Here is a 15196-nt window from a genome sequence, read left to right as displayed (position 1 = left end):
ATCTCTCACGACCATCTCTCGGTTTACAGTAGATCATATAACAAGAAAGGTCTACTACGTTACTGGACTATTCAAATCACTAAATGTTATTGACTTGAATACTGGAAATATAACGAAGCTTAATCCAACCAATATTGCTAATGTTGACGACTTGGATAGTGATCCAGATAACAGGTGCGCAAATAATTAACACGTGAATGAATGAAAAACTTTCCTTTTAATTGGTTAACATTTGACTTTTGACTTTCGGTTTTACATTTTTCTCGATATACTCGTTAAAATTTGTTGTCGACGTTGTGTATTCTAATTTTTTTATTCTTATTTATATCGTCTTGTATAATATTTAACAATGATACTATCAGCTCGAGTAGCTTTCTTGATGTTTATATCTTAATGCTATATAATTGCAAAGGTAAGACAACTGAAATAATTTTTACCAAATATTAAGTAAAAAAGAGTAAATGGAAAAAATGAAAATGATACAAATATTATTTAACGATATATATCTTAATGTTTAGCGTTCAAAACACGTTTTAAATCACGTTAAAGTCGCAACCTCATACCCATAAATAACTATAAATATTATTATACTGCAGGGGTCGGTTGGTTGTTCAACGCTGGGTTATCGCTAACCCTGGAATAAATCTCCCCCCCCCTCCCCCGAATAGACTTTTCCTTTTTGCTTCAATCGCGCAATGCGTGACGGTGTTGATTATCAAGCAACTTTGAGTTGCGATATCGCTTAGAAGCGATTTTGTTATACTAATAATCAACTACCGTCACGCATTGCGTGCTTGAAAGCTAAAAGGAAAAAAATCTATTAAGTGGTCTTGCTACGGAATACTATCCTTATGTAGTGTATTTACAACCGCTCTATATCAATATGTTGTTGGGTGAACTCGAGCGACTATAGGAATACAACCGCATACAAAAATTAATATTTCAATTTAACTGATGAATATTGCGATTGTCATTATGGTATTGTGAGGACATTTTTTGCCTGCTTATGGCGGTGTTACCACAAATTTTTAATTTGAATTAATGTCTCTTTTTTAAGTTCCCTTGTATTTGCTGACGCTACCATAGGCGACATTGTTCGCTATTTTCTCGACAAAGACACAAATGAGGTTGTTTACCATAACGACACATCACCAAAATATCTGACAGTTGATCCTCAGTATGAAGTCATTTATTGGATTGATTATATCGCTGCTAGTGATAGTTATTCTCTTATGAAAACATATTTCAATGGTTCGACGTCTGAAGTCAAGTTCTATCCTGGTACAACAAGTTCAGTAAACATTGCAAAAGGGAAAGATAATTTCTATGCAATGGATAGCACGGGGAAACGTATAGATGTGTTTGACAGACCCACTGCTATTTTTCAATATTCATTTTCTCTCAGTGATTCACCGCAGGAAATAACTGTTGTTGAAGGTAAGAAAAGTTTCATAAAAAAATCAGTATCCTGTAAAATTTCTATTCTATCCGACAGCCTTTCCATGGGGAAGTTTAAGATAGCTACCCTCGAAACACCCGATTTTTTCTGCACATGTTCCGATGGGGCTTGATCAATATTCACGATGTAAAGAAACGAGGAGCGACGAGTGTTCCTTCAAACATTCCGGGCGCAAAAATCGAGTATAATTCTTTGAGAATCTACGCGATTTATGAACAATTATGTTATGAATTACGAGTATCGAATTACAGTTAATTTCAGCTGACCTTTCATCGTAAAATTATTGAATACATTTCATATTTAGAATGTTTGGCGTGTAGTTCGCAACCAATTCCCCAATGGACTTGTGAACTTCGAAACGAATTTGCGAACTTTGAGACGGCTTCGGAATTCCGCAACTTGGCAGTAACGATGGCCGTTGATGTCAACGTTTAAGGGAATGTTAGATGAAAAAACTAATTTAAAACTGTTCCTAACGTTAACAGCAAATACTATTGCGCCCAACGAAATTTCATTTTGAAACATGACATCTATTCGTTTTTTCTTTTGTCAACTACTGAAATACACTTCAACATTCCATACGTGTAGAATAATCTCAGGGCAAACGAGAATTAATTACCCAAGCCTGAATTGTATGTTATTTGAAAGAAATACAACAAGAAACAAATTCTAAACAAAAGTTCATCTTGAAGATCAAGATTTGAATTAAAACATATTTTAATTATTTTTCGGAACTTGTTTTCTTCTGTATTTGCTTAAGTTATTTGCTCAAGTGATTAGTCATGTGCTACAAGTGCTATGAATTTGGAACAAACAACAGTGGCGTAGGCAGCGCGACAACTTTAGTCCTGCTATTATGCTGATATTGTGGTGTTTATTGATTGTGAAAACAATGAATTTCTGTAGAAATGGATAATGATATAATAACATGAAATTTGACAAACGATACATCCAAAATATTTTTTTCAGATTTGGATGAATGTTGTGTTGGCGGTTATTGTCATGATAATGCGACTTGCACCAACACGCCAGGAAGTTATTTCTGCACATGCAAGGAAGGATATACTGGGATAGGAACAAATTGTGAAGGTAAGCAGACATTAATATAAATAATAAATTGTTAGCGGAAAAAAAGGCTTAGTATATAAAAAAGGTCCAAGAGACAAACGCATAGCCTGAAAAGGTCCGAAATGGCGTTATATATAGAAAAAATCAGTTGCCCGAATCTAGAGAAGGATATTAGATTATCTCTTTTATTTCCTTGAGGAATTGATGACCTCCAAAAAGTATTTGTAAAATGTGCATGCTTGAAGGTTAGAACGGTATGATGGATCAGTCAATAGCTATGAGATCTATCGTCTTCCAGACTAAATCTTTTGACGAAGGCACAAATGTTGAAGATGATAATATAATAAAATTTCTTTTTTTATTTGAGGCAGCGTGAATCACGTTTTTGTCTACTGGCGTTGATCTTGTTTCAATACGCGGATTTTCAATGCGCAATGCATGCGTGCACTTCTTAGAATAGAAAAAAAAAGACTCACTAATTGATGCTATACAGGGCGAATAAAAAAAACTGACAGCTTTGAAATTCAAATTAACTCTAATGTGACAGAAGTTGCCTAAAATGTCTCATGGGTATATGAAGCATATCAAATAAGTGAACCCATTAATTAACATAAAACATAAAGTTTCTGTTAAAATGCATTGTAAGATCCGTTTTTCTAGCACATGCGCCACGTTGAATTAGTTGAATTATTGGTTTTAACACTTTCGCATTAATCGACCACGTCCTGTTGATTGTACACAGCCATAAGTTCTCGGCTAATTTACTCACCCTGTAAATATCTAATGATCAAACTTAACCTCATCATTTTCATTTGGGCAGATATCGATGAATGTACCCTGGGTGCTCCTTGTGGTTACAATGCAAACTGCACAAACACTGATGGTTCTTACACTTGCGAGTGTCTATCTGGATATAAAGGAAATAAAAAAAGTTGCATAGGTGAGTTTTGGTGTTCAGTCCCACACTAAGCCCCGTTTACCCTTTTACATTTTTGCTGTGATTTTATGTGCGATTTTCTCCTTTGATAGATGCGAATGAGTGAATAAGTTACGGGTGTCCAAATTAGGAGACTTAAGTCCCGTTTACACTACACTCGATTTATTGGCACGGCACGGCTAAAATGGGTAGCCGTGCCCATTGCATCTATGCCCGGCCTTTGTTTTGGTAGCCTGAGCACTAATAAAATTGGGCACGTGACCTATTTTAGCCGTGCCGTGCCAATAAATTCAGTGTAGTGTAAACGGTTACATCGGTATTCAGCAGAGTTGGTAGATATGCAAATATTTGAGGCCAAATTGTCATTAGTGCTATCAAGAAAACAAAGAAAACAAAAGGCAAAGACAAAGGAAACAAAGAACTAGTGTGATGTTGTTTGGCCTCAAATATGCAGCTACCTACCAAACCTGGCACTCAGTTACATCGCCGGCGTAGGGCACTCCGATAACACTTACAAGTTCATACATATCTTCACCTATACGTCTTTAGTATAATTTCAGTATAAACTCTGTTTATATTTATAATGGAAATGGCACTGGAGTGTTATTTGGTGTGAAATCCAACGCATGATTACAAATGGGTGATTTTAATCACAAGTTTGGTTTCACATCAAAATTGCACGACCGGAAGTGTAATTTCCACTCTATTATATTCATTTTGAAATCACACAAAATTTAAACAAATTCAAAACGATTTATTGGCTGAAAGAACCGTGCCGTAACCGTAAACGGCGTAAATTGTGAGTAATTTTCATATATTTTTGTCAAGGAATTTTGCGGGGGATTTAAAAATTCAAACTAAAAAAAATTTGTGCCATTTTCCGCTGTAATTTGATTGGATAGTTGCACTGAAATACTAAATCTGATAGGTTATAATGGTGGTGCAGAGCTTCAATGTTATTGGCTTATGATGAATGATGAATGAATAAATGATGTGATTAATGCTCAAAGTGCGATTTAGGAATTAATCACACCATTTTTAACCAATCAGATTGCAAAATGAATGTAATAAGTATTTTTATCGATATTAAGTAAACATTTTCAATACTGAAATTACACTAAAACAATTAGTGACCTCAGGCTCAGTGATATTCAAGCCTATATATTCACTAGGCTTGTAATCACCTCGCCTTCGGCGACTAATTCTTAAATATAAATACATAAAACAAAAAACCAATCATTCCACCGCTATCAACCCTAACATATGCCACAAAATGATGAACACGTGTTTCAAATTACCTGTTTGAACAACTACAGGGTGTCTAAAAAAACCGAAAACTATTGAAATCACTCATTGTTAAAATTTGAATGTCGTGTTCACGAATTTTAGCCCGTGGGGATTTAATGCTACTTATAAAATGCTAAATACGAAAAATTTGAAAATGTGATTGCTTTGTGATTCCTTGTTATTGCTTTGAAAGAAAATGGTACAGCTAACCGCGAAACAACAGTTTTTTTGTGATAAATTATACGCTTACCCAAAGTACAACGGAAGTGCGAAACGCTTTTCAACAAAGGTCAACAAAGGGGTACAAACAAATTTTACTGCATAATGCATAAAAATGCGTATGGCAAACATTTATACACTTGTGGGTCCCAACAGAGTGCTTAGGCATTCAAACTCTAACAATCGTTTTCGTTATTATTTGGGACACCCTGTATAATAACCCTGGGTTAAATTTCAATCCACCGTTTTAGTTAAGTGCTTCTGAGCCGCTGTTCATTTTAGAATCTTTACAAAATATGGGTTTTGTCAGACCAGAAAATATTTTTGGAGAAAGATATTCAACTATGAAAACAAGCGATTCAAAAAAATGATGTAAAGATTTGCCTTTAAACGGCCCCAGATGTTTTTATTGCATACAAATTCTTAAAAAACACTGCGAAAAACTTGAAACAAACAAATGTACATAAGTGTAGCTTGGATATTCTGATGAAAAGACTCGTCGAACCGCAAAATGGCCACGTTAGATTGAATATTTTTACCCCCACGATGCAAATATTTCAGTATCCATGCATGCATTAATTGGTTCTAGAATACAATCAGTTTAGTTTACTTAATTTATTAACATCAGTCTCGCTCATTTTTTAATTTAATTATATTTATTGATCCGCCTAAACCCAATACAAATCTTTGCACATAAATTATATACTATTATTTATTTGTTTGCTTTCACTACTAAAATCTTTAAATGTTTTGTCAATATAGACAAAGGAGGTGAAATTGAATACATCTTCTATTCAAACGCCACTCACATTTCCTATGTTTCTATTGATGGTGGAGAATCTAAAGCCTTGGTGAAGACACCAAGCGCTACCCTTGCTTACGACGAACTGAACTACCGTCTTTGGTATTATAAGGACGGTGAGAAACTGTATAACTCAAATTTGGATGGGAGTGATTTGAAAAGTGTTTCGGTACCATCAAATTTCGGTCCCTTTGCTGTTGATGCAGCGAATCAAAGTGTCTATTATCTCACCGATGGTGATTTCAACCTTAAATTGATTGACTATGATGGGAGCGACTTACCAGATATTGGTGTATCACCAGACAATGATTTCAGGGATTTGCAAATCGATCCTTATAACAGGTACAATATAAGCATGTTAAGTATGAAGAATGTTTATTACAAAATTCAATCGATCAAAAACCAAAGAAGTAACCGAAAGGTAATGTCGCTGGTTCAAATCGTAAAACAATTCGCAAACAAAATGGTACCAGGCATGATTTGAACCTTGACATCTCGCAGTGGGTTTATAGGCTATACTTGATCTATTGTAGCGCTTCTGAGAAAAAGACTGGAGATCACTGAACTACGACGTCTTATTCGCAGCTATTTCGAAAAGTTTTCTCTCGAAAAGGTTGCTATGTAGAAAGAATTAGACGACAATTGCTGGCCATTGTAGCAACTCTTTAAAGCATAGCTATTGGATCATTTCGATATAAGTATAGTTATGTTGTGGATCGGAACAGTATCGTAGCAGGACATATTCTTCGTTCGCATCTACAGGGTGTCTCAAAAAAACGGCAACTATTGAAATCGGTCATTGTTAAAATTTGAATGCCCTAGCTGTTCACGAATTTTAGCCCGTAAGGATTTAATGCAACTTATAAAATGCTAAGTACGAAAAATTTGTAATTGTGAATATGATTACATTTAAATTAGGCTTGTTGTTGTTATTGTTATTATTAATAGTTTTCGTTTTTTTAGACACCCTGTATAGTGACTTCGGCATGTTCTATAAGCACTTAAGTTAAATTTAACACAACATTTTCTGATAATATTCGTCACTTGTTGCAATCATTCTTATAATTTGGCAATGTGATATATCGAAAATTGAAGCGTTGTATGATCGTATCAAGCCTCTTCAGATGAAAATGAATAATTAATTTGAATAAACGTTGTTCAACTTTTTGTTTTTCAACATGATAATATTATATACGCTTGCACCTAATATAAAATTTATATTTAGAGCAATATTTTTCACCACTGATATTACGAACAATCGAAATCTCATCCGGTACAGTCTTGCTGATGGAACTGTTCAAACTCTTGACTCTGGTGTCACTCAAATAGGCACTCACCTTGCGCTCGATACCGTGAATAAAACCGTATATTGGATTCTATTTACTTCTGAGACAAATTACAAGATATTAAAAACAACGTACGATGGTCAGACTTCACAGATAGGAACAGATCAATCAGGAAGTATTACAACCGTGGACATTGCAGATGGAAATGGATATTATTATATCCTCGATACAACAACATCACAAATTGATAAATATGATAAATCGACAGATACAGTGGCTACTACGATTTCACTTTCAACTGAAGCAACACGAATAATTGTTGTGTTTGGTAAGTTCCGGCAGAAGGTCACTCATTGTTTTCTGTACGTTTGCACGATCAATAGCGTAGCCAACCTGACGATTTGTCCCGCTATGCTAATATTTTGGTGTTCATCTACCGTGAAAACAATGAAATTCTAAAGACATCAATGATTTTAATAACTCAAAATTTACATGTAAGGACAAAATCGTCAGGGTGGCTACGCCACTACCGCTGAGTATGATTTGTGCATGCATGCATACATATTTTGTCTTTTAAAAAATAAGTTTCGCTCACATCTCGTTTTCAATATTTCGGAAAATAGAAGCTATTTGCTCAATCAAAACATTTAATGTAAAACTCTATAATTATTAATTTCATAAGTTATACGGTTCAAAATGACGGTTGCGCGCGATAAGTGGGCATATCTAGGGAATATAATCAAGGTTGCCAGATTACTGAAAAAATTAACCAATTATTATTACCACAATCGAAGAAATCAAAGAGCCGACCACAACAATGTTTCGCTTCTTTTTTCCATGCATTTCACAAATGTGTTCTCCATTGTTGTGTTACTAAATCTTGAAATTCAATCAATATATTTATTCTTGAATTAACTGCTTTCACATCTAAAGAGACGAAGTGAATGTTCTATTCAATTCTATAATATGATAAGGCAATCACCTGTCAAAAAGCCATTTATAAGTCAATCACAAAATCATTATCAACGTTTCGGCTTTAATATCTTCATCAAGTAAACTAAATAATCAACCCGGAGGGGTACTAATCCAAAAGGCGGTCCGTCGTTGGAGTTGTTCTTAAATCAAATTGAGAAAGAATTGTTTGAGTTTGTCCCTAAGAAAACCCACAAATTTAATCTTAGCAAGAAGGAGTGGTTGGCGACTTGGCGTTGAAAACGTCAATAGAGGATAAAAGTATCATTATTAAACTAGCAGACGGTCGTGCGTGGTAGTCTGGGATACGAAGGTTTACAACGAAATTAGTAATTAGTAATGGAAGCAATGATATATTCAACAGGCTTCACAAGCAGAGAAACATCTCTGAGAATGAACTTAAGTATTTTTCGTACAATTTTAAGAATTCGTGTACGGTAGGTAGATTGTATCTGCTACCTAAGATTCATAAAAGGTTACTTAATGTGCCAGGACGTCTTCTCATTTCGAATTGTGGGGTTCCAACAAAAAAGGCTTCTGAGTTTTTAGCCCACCATCTTAAGCCTATTATGAGAGCTGGGAAATCTTACATTCCAGATACAGGGCATTTTTTGGATAAATTGAAAGAAATAGGTAAACTTCTGGAAAATGCATCGTTACGGCCGATGTTACGAGTCTCTACCCCATTATCCCACACGATGATGGTCTGCGAACACAAAAGTGTCATCAGAAAATCTTACTAATTTGGCGGAATTTGTCCTTAAAAAGAAAATTTTTGAGTTTAATTCGGATGTCTATCGTCAAACTTCGGCGGCCATGGGCACTAAATTTTCCCCGCCGTATGCATGTATCTTTATGGACATGATAGAGACGGGATTTTTGGAACAACAGGAGATAAAATCATGGGTGTGGCTACGGTATATTGATGATATCTTTTTTATTTGGTTAGAAGGTGAGGATAAAGTTGTTCCGAATCATCCTAACCAATTTTCGCTCAGCAGTAGCAGATAACAATAGTTTTCTTCCCGATCGTGGTAAGGTGTGAATCATCCCAACGGTTTTGTATTTGTTTTCTATTCGAAATTTCTCCCTATTGTGTATAGGCTTTATATCAAGGGATTATGTAAAAAGTATTTTTACTTTGCCGGAGTTTTACAGCATCACCGTCATGACGCACGTAAATTGTATGCAAATTTTTGAACTGGTCATTTTCTGCTCATTCTTCTGTTTTTAGTGCAAAGTTTGAGAAACTTTGCAGTATTGTGATGAGTGGCGAAAATTCAAACGAGTCAGTAAGTCAGTCAGACAGTCAGTCAGACAGTCAGTCAGTCAGACAGTCAGTCAGTCATAGTGTAAACTTTACGGGGGGTAGATTGATTTATGCGTATAGTACCTTTTTGTATATGATCAGTAATTTAAAGTTTTTAAATCAGTTTAATTTGCTTTATTTATTAATTCTCTACATCCCTTTTGCTAAGTTCACCAAAATATTGAGGAATTTTGACCGTTACTGTAAATTTTGAAGCATTGCTTTTCCGCGGTTTGGGTTTTGTTTCAAAGGGATTTGCGCAGATTTGCCCCCGGTACACCCGATTTTTTTCCTATACGTCGCAACTCGCAACTGCGCATGTGCCGTCGAGCCTTCAACATTATTCACGATGTAAAGAAACGAGGAGCGACGAGCATTGCTTCAAAAAATTCCAGGCGTAAAAATCGTGCAATTCTTTGAGATTCTACGCGATTTATGAACTTATGTTATGAATTACGTGCATTCAATTCGACACAAATATAATTTGGAAGGTTTATTCCATAAATAGAGCTACATAAGAGGTTAGAAAGAAACGACGCTGTGTTGTTTATGTATTGATAGATCTCTAATCGCTTACACGAATGACGAATATATATTATGTCGATAGCAAGTCGATACCTTGTATTCTGCATACAGTACATAAATGATGCTATACAAAACGGGCATTTTGTGCAGTAATCAAATCATTTTGGCGGTATACAGTATTGATTGTAAGTATATTGTTTTGTATCGATTTACGCGTCGAAGTATCCACATCATAGACATAATATGCACCGGTTTATTTACATTATTTACAACGCAACTATTTTGGCTATTCTTATGAAATGACGGATAAATTGTTGCCATCATATAAATGTAGTGAATGTAGTCACAGTTGTTTGACGAAGAAAAGAGACTAAACTGAGAAAATCGCGCCCGGTTTACATGGGCAACTAAAATTATAATTTAATAGTGACAATACCGGTATCCGCGACTAACGTAACTTGAGTACTTTGAGTTATTTCCTTTTGATTAATGTTTAACCTATTTCATTATATTTTTACTGCCATAAGTCAAAATGTTTATGTTGGGAAAACGTGCTGCTTAGGTATTACAGGGCATGAAAACTTTGCACTATCCTTGGATCCCTAGTTTGGTTAAAAATTTGGTAAATTTGTTTCTAACGTTTAGTATAAACAAATTACGTATTTGTATATATGAAGTAAACCTATGTAATAATTATACAAATAAGCATATCACACCAGCAATAGCATGCGCTTATTTAGTTTCATAAAGACTTATTTCAAACCTCAAATCACCCTACACTTCACTCAATCTCGGGTGCCTGTGCCCAATATCTAAACAGCCTCTGGGTAATTTTCTTACTTTTAGATAAGGACCACTGTTCTTTGAATAACACCTGTCCTGCGAACTCAACATGTACGAACTCTCCTGGCACCATTGTATGCTCATGTGACACTGGATTCACTGGAAATCAAACATATTGCCAAGGTACGGTATTCAGAATTAAAAACTAATTAAACCTGACCAAACAAAAACTGTTTTAATGTAATAGAAATAGTACTTTCTGAATCTAAAGCCAGGCGCACACGTCGCGATTTTTGTCGTACGATTTTAGTCGACCGACTAATTCTTTGCGTGTGCGATGTCATTTTAAGGCGATTTTTGTTGGCAGACTGAAATCGAAAGGCAGACTGAAATCAAAGCAGTTTGATACTTGGCGATTAAAATCGGTCGACAGACAGGGACTGGAAACGCTATTGTTTTCGCGTGCGCTTTCCGTGATACGGCCGGCATATTTCGCGGGCTCATGTAGAAATCCATTTCGAAAACAACAGTGGAAACACGTCTCAGCAAAAAGACAACGCACGCAGTTACTTGGTGATTTGTAACTTCAATAATGCAAAAAATATGTTGGTAAAAGCAATAAGTTAACTGTTTATTAATTTTTGTTTCAACTGTTTTCAAATGGGGCTCTAAAACTTGTCCAAAGTAAATTTAATGGGCACATATTTCAGAAAGAAAATGGCGACACGTCTCAGCAAAAAAGACCCCGCGCGCAGTTATTTGGTGATTTGTAGCTTCAATATTTCAAAAAATATGTTGGTAAAAGCAATAAGTTGACTGTTTATTGTTTTTTGTTCAAACTATTTTCAAATGGGGCTCTAAAACTTGTCTAAAGTAAATTCAATCGGGACATATTTCGAGAACAACGATGGCGACACTCGGTTTAGCAAAAAATACCACGCACGCAGTTTTTTTATGACAATTTAACTTTTTTAATGTAAGACGATGTTGGAAAATGCAATAAGTGCACATTTCGTTGATTTATTGTGTTCGAATAAATATATAAAACTGATGACCCTCTGAAAATGGGATGAAGTGATTTTATAGGGTTTCCGACTAGGTACCTATTGTACGAGAACAAAAATAGTGACATTCTAACATAAAAACACGACGCATGCGGTTATTGGCGATTTTTAGCTTTACAAGTGCAAAGGTAATAGATGCATACCATGCATTATTTTGTTTACACTATGTAAGACAAAGTTTCTCAATTTATTAAAATTGTTGATAATTTAATAATAAACAGCGCGCGCTGTTAATTATGCCTCTGCATAATCGCACAGCCCATGCTGAGAGGCCTTGCACAAAATGTTGAGATTTTAAAAATTGTCCCTGATTTTGTCCCTAATCCAAATATTTTGCGATTGGTATTGCTTGAGAAAAATTTTCTGGCTGCCATTTTGAAATAAGAATTAAAAACATTTTCTGCTAGTCCTCTCCCGCGCGTTCAAAGCGGTGACGTCACAAGGCGGGCTAAGGAGGACTAGGGACTAGTCTCGTGCATACATGGTGATCCTTTTGTGGTTGGGACTGAAAAAGGTCCTTACTGTTGGCCAGACACACTAGTCTGCATGTAGTTACAAGTTGCAGTCGCTGTCCTAATGTATTCTTTTGTAAAATAAGACGCTATTTGTATGTTGTCAAAGAAAATTTATAGCTTTCATCTCAAGTTACAGGGTCCCAAAAAACTACTTAATTTTTACGTGCGCATATTTTTGATGCAAACATTTCCAAGCCTGGAATTATGAGGACTGTTTACAAAACGCGCCTATACCTTGAAAAATTATCTGACTTAAAGGTCAGGTAGAAATATTATATTCATATTAAAAAGATATGCAAACTTATGCTGGATTTACTTTGTATTATTTTTTCTGAATAAAGAGCATGGTTGCTTGGCAACGTAAAAATTGACGTGATAAAGCCATATCACGGATGGCGCGTCAGCATTATAAGTGTTTTAGTTAGCGTTTCCAGTCCCTGTCTTCTGGATTCATCAGATATTCCTCAAGGTCACCTTGTTCTTTGGCACCGGGGCGGTTATAATCGATATTAACTGACCATGGTCGAATACACTGGAATATGGTACACTCGACCATGGTCGAATGTACCGAAATACGATATACTCGACTCGAATATACTGGAATACCGGAATATGGTATATACTCGACCATGGTCGAATATACCGGAATATTTTATGTTCGACCATAAGGACTCGATCAGGAATATTAGATAATCACTATTTTTATCGTGTCTTAATTTCGTATTCAACTTTTTGGTGTTTGTCAAATTTTGATTAATGCAATCGCATTGTCAAAAATCAAAAATCTAGAATTTCATTCACACATACGGAAAATATTTGATCTTGAGTTGAAAGAGTAGGCAATCACGTTTAACCAATAATTTAACACCTTATTACTGCATGCGAAGAGTTTTGAAAATAGCCTTGGTGCCAAAACGCGCTCACTCATCTCTTCTATGGATTTCTATTTGCTGGCAAAATAATGCTTTCCGAGGTTGGCGCGAGATCACTTGGAAGGCACTCATTAAATTTTTATACAACATGCTGTGATGAACACTTACTTTAGATCTATTACTATATTATACATTGTATTACTAGTTATTTACATTTGATTGACATTTAATTACGTGGGCTTAAAATTGAGGTATCATATAATTATCTGCACGGACATGATTATAAGGCAATTGATACAAGTTAAACTGCTAATCTGAGAATCTAAACCGAACTGTGGAAAAGGTAGACGTTAATGCTAACCTGTAACTGTATTTGTTTGTTTGACGCACATCTTCACATTGGAGATATCAAACGAAACATTAACACATTAGAAAGATTTATAACATCACTTATAGTACACACGTGCTTACTGTTCGAGAAGCGTGTTTCTATAACTTTATAGAAACACGGAAAATATTTCTTCTATTTCTTAATGTGAAATGAAAATGGACCCATAAGAGATTTCATGGCTATTTTAATTAGTTTTCAAAATAAGATTCCCGAAAATGTATGCCACAGAAGAATTGTTATGTTCTGTTAATCCAATTCACTTCCGACATATGAAATATAGTCCGTAATTAAATAAAGCAGTACAGCATTGGCTTCAGTGGATTTGCTTCTCATATACATTACAAGACAACAGACTATAAGGCAACATTCAGAAGTTAATTGGATCCAACAAAATTGGATTGCCTGAGCAGAACTTTACACTAACATGATATGAAATTATTTAGTAAAAATAATCAGAACATATACGAACCTTGCATGTTTAGAGTGGCGAAAACAGAGTTCAATAAAAAAAATTACTTGACTAGAGATTAATTTGCGATTATACATTTCAGACGTTGATGAATGCAAAACAACCTCCCCATGTCATTCCAATGCTACATGCAATAACACAGATGGATCTTATATCTGCACGTGTCATTTTGGATATAATGGATTTAACTGCACAGGTAAGAAAACGTAAATAATTTAATTTACCTACCGAATATCTGCACATGTCACCCAGGATTTATCTTGGACATTAACGGCATTCGTCAGTAACGTCAACAATTTACTTCACCAAATCCTTGAAAAGACCTTACATAGTAAATAATTAAAAGGAATTGCTGACACTGCTATTTCAGATGTTGACGAATGCCTAACATCTCCCCCATGTCATTCAAATGCTACGTGCAATAACACAGATGGATCTTATATTTGCACATGTAATTCTGGATACACTGGAGATGGATTTAATTGCACAGGTTACACAACGGGAATAAATAATGTTTTTACAAAATCTTAAAAACAGAAAATTAAAAAAGGTTTCTACAACTTCCATTTCAGATGTCGACGAATGCTTAACATCTTCCCCATGTCATTCCAATGCTACGTGCAATAACACAAATGCATCTTATTTTTGCACATGTGATTCTGGATATAGTGGAGATGGATATAATTGCACAGGTGATTCAACGTAAAATATGTTTTTACCAAATTAATACTTTAGTAAAAACAGTAAATGGAAGAATGAAATGCTTCAATTCCCGTTTCAGATGTTGACGAATGCGTAATATTTCCCCCATGTCATTCCAATGCTACGTGCATTAACACAGATGGATCTTATATTTGCACATGTGATTCTGGATATACTGGGCATGGATTTAACTGCACAGGTAAGACTATGCAAATAATAATTTTACCAAGTGTTGAGTAAAAAAGAGGGAATGGAAAAATAAATCAAGTATGCTACAAATGCCATTTTAGATGTTAACGAATGCGTAATATCTCCCCCATGTCATTCCAATGCTACGTGCAATAACACAGATGGATCTTATATTTGCACATGTGATACTGGATATATAGGAGATGGATTTCATTGCACAGGTGACACAACGAAAAAAGTTTTTTTACGAAATATTTAAGTAGAACGCAGCAAAAAGAAAAATATTCTACAACTGCCATTTCAGATGTTGACGAATGTGTAATATCTCCACCATGTCATTCCAATGC

At 35.2% G+C, this 15196-nt stretch overlaps 1 long non-coding RNA gene across 2 annotated transcripts; it reads left to right on the top strand.

The window, feature by feature from the left end:
* The first annotated feature begins 7196 nt into the window (after window positions 1-7196).
* On the top strand, window positions 7197-14770 carry LOC114536378. Of its 2 annotated transcripts, none has more exons than XR_003688427.1 (5): window positions 7197-7386; window positions 10711-10830; window positions 14041-14154; window positions 14531-14650; window positions 14740-14770. It is a non-coding gene; the product is annotated as an uncharacterized LOC114536378 (long non-coding RNA). The 2 variants fall into 2 exon arrangements; XR_003688426.1 differs by lacking the exon at window positions 7197-7386 and adding an exon at window positions 10011-10049.
* Window positions 14771-15196: the final 426 nt, after the last annotated feature.

Source organism: Dendronephthya gigantea, unplaced genomic scaffold (assembly GCF_004324835.1).
Source record: "Dendronephthya gigantea isolate DGI-Jeju-01 unplaced genomic scaffold, DenGig_1.0 000135F, whole genome shotgun sequence".
Lineage (NCBI taxonomy): Eukaryota > Metazoa > Cnidaria > Anthozoa > Malacalcyonacea > Nephtheidae > Dendronephthya > Dendronephthya gigantea.
This window is presented reverse-complemented; position numbering and strand designations above follow the sequence as displayed.